Here is a 2,943-nt window from a genome sequence, read left to right as displayed (position 1 = left end):
TCGCCAAAGGATCAGGTTGATCTGCAGAGTTCGCACCAATAAATTTGTTGCTTTCCACTTCAATTATCATTTCATATGCCTGATTTACTGAAAGAGAAACAATTTTTAATAAGATTTGTCTCCTGGTGTGGTCATATGAGTCATTCAAACCAGCTAAAAACTGCAATAACCTCTGCTCCTTAAGGTGTTCTACATAATCCTTCGATTCATCACATCCACAACTTGGCACTGGTACAATCCTATCGTATTTGTTCCATAGTTCCTTCAACCTTGAATGATATCTGGAACAAAGTTTGTACCTTGAGCTATTGTTTCAATTTTCTTGTGTAACTAAAAATTCTCATACAATTCCCTTTATTGAATCTCTCTTTTAGATCTTTCCGCACTACATGTGCATTTGATCCATACACTACTTCATTCAACAAATGCTTTGAAACATAATTCATAATCCATGAGTGCACAATAGCGGTTCATTTGTCCCATAGATCCCTTAATTCGTTCCTTTGTGCTTCTCTTTTTCAGACTCCATTGACGAAACCTAGTTTTCCTTTTCCGAGCATAAAAATTCTCATAGATTGCTCCTCAATCCATAGTTTTCAGCTCAGCTGAGTTGGAACTAAAATTGTGCGTAAAGTATCAGATGCCTGCAGGTACAGAACATGATTGTGATCAATTCCTGTCATTGGTGATTCTGTGCTTGCAGTTTCTTCAACCATGATTAACTCGTGATTTGTGTGATCTAGCTATTTTGTGGAAGTTTAGAGATCACCCGCTCTGATACCATCTTAACAAGTCAGATCATTGAGAGAATATGGAGAGTCGTGTATTGAATTGAATTGAATTGAGAGAATATTTTTTTACACATTACATACGCATTAATGACTATTTATACAGTGCTTAGCATCTAACCGGCTATAACAACCTAATGTCAGCTCAACACACCTCACTAACATACCTAACTGACTTCACTACTTGGTAGTTACATTGTGTGCTTCAACAAAATATTTTCATGTTTGGAAGCTTATAAAACTTGTAAACCTTATTTTCCCTTCTTAATGTCATTTTCTAAATCACAAATCATAAGTTATTATTTGTATTTTAGAAATATAAAATATGTATTCACAAGAAAATAAGTGGAATTAATCTCATCACCCTCCCCTTAGATCTTGATTTAATAGTTTTATAGCCTTATGAAGCAAAATCAGATCCGGGATTAAAGTTAATGTATTCTTGTAACAACCTCAAGTTAACATATAAAAAATTGAGTTTTCATCAAATACAATAATAATATATTCAATGTGATTTCACAAGCAGGGTGAGGAGGGATATATGTAAATTTTACCTATCTTTATGGGGGTAGAATTTTTATTTTTTTTGATAGACCTTCCACTCGAGACAAACATTTTCAAAACAGACTCGAAAATAGAAAATCAATTGAGAAGCTAGGATGAAATATCAAAGAAAAAGAAATATATTGACAACAGAAATAGTAAAAGAAACAATAATAGAACTAAAATTAGATAAGATTCTCTAATCTAGAATTATACTCTCCCACATAAGGGACAAAAATTGTTCAACTATCTATTGATATTTTCCCTAATCTCAATCTCTATGTTTTTCTATTTAGGATCATGTCCTTAGTGAATTGATGGTGTGACATGTCTTTGTCTAATCGCCTCTCTTCCATTCTTCCTCGGTCTATCTTTACCTATCGTTTGATCTATCACTGTCAACCTCTCACACATCCTCACTGGGGGCACCTGCTCATCTTCTCTTTACATGTTTGGACCATCTTAATTTCAGTTATCGCATCTTGTCCACCAAGGAGATCAATCTCACCTTGCCCGTATATCCTCATTATTAATCGTGTCTCTCTTAGACACATTCATGTAAGCATTCTCATTCATGCAAAATTTCATCTTTTAAATGTGATTTTTATTGATTGTTCAACACTTTGCTCCATATAACACAACTAGTGTAACAATTATTTTGTAAAACTTTCATGAGTCAATCAAATAATTATAAGAACTTTTGTTATATATATGTACTATATTAAAATCATGAATTCTCTAACCTAAATGTTATATTACTATAATACCTCCAATTAAAAATACTCCTAACTTGAATAGTAAATTACTATAATACCCCCACTAACAACACTGAATTTAGTATATCTTCTATATTTTATATTTTTATTTATTTATATTAAAAGTAGACACCTTTTCACATTGAAGGGTTGTAATTTTTCTGATAAGTTGTGAACTTTCCGATGAGTTTTGACTCTTTCGAAGCATTGCGACTTTTCTGAAGGATTGTAACTTTTTCAAAGGTTTGCGAATTTTCTAGAAGATTATGTTTTTTTTTACAAGACACATGAATAAACATATGTTCATACTTACCTTTTGTTGTCTATAAATAATAGGATTTTCTTTTATTTTTAAACTGGAAAAATGCATAAGTACCCCCAGCCTATGCCCAAAATCCCTGAGACACACCTAACTTTTACTAAGGTCTTATTACCCCCCCCCCACCCCCAAACTTATTTTGTAATTAATTTTTTACCACTTTTCGGCTTACGTGGCAATATAAACCAGATAGGTTGAAAGCTTTGTTCAACACACACTGGGCCCCACTTTTTCAATTTTCTAAAAATTTGTTCAACACGCGCTGGGCCCCACTTTTTCAATTTTCTAAAAAGTAAGCTATCAGTTCAAAAGCAGCTTTTACACTTCCCAAAATTTCAAAAAGCTATCACTTTATGTTTTAAATAAAAATATTATTTATAATCTACTTTGTTAATATATTTTTAGTTAATTTATAGATTTCAATGTTTATATATTTTATTTCAAATTTGGGCTTGTAAAATTTTGTAAATATTATATATAGAATTTTATTTTATTTATAGATAAAAAAATATTACTTATAATCTACTTTGTTAATATA

The sequence above is a fragment of the Solanum tuberosum genome, unplaced genomic scaffold, assembly GCF_000226075.1.
Source record: "Solanum tuberosum cultivar DM 1-3 516 R44 unplaced genomic scaffold, SolTub_3.0 scf00197, whole genome shotgun sequence".
In the NCBI taxonomy this organism is placed as follows: domain Eukaryota; kingdom Viridiplantae; phylum Streptophyta; class Magnoliopsida; order Solanales; family Solanaceae; genus Solanum; species Solanum tuberosum.
The sequence above is the reverse complement of the archived record's forward strand: the minus strand, read 5'-3'. Positions refer to the sequence as shown.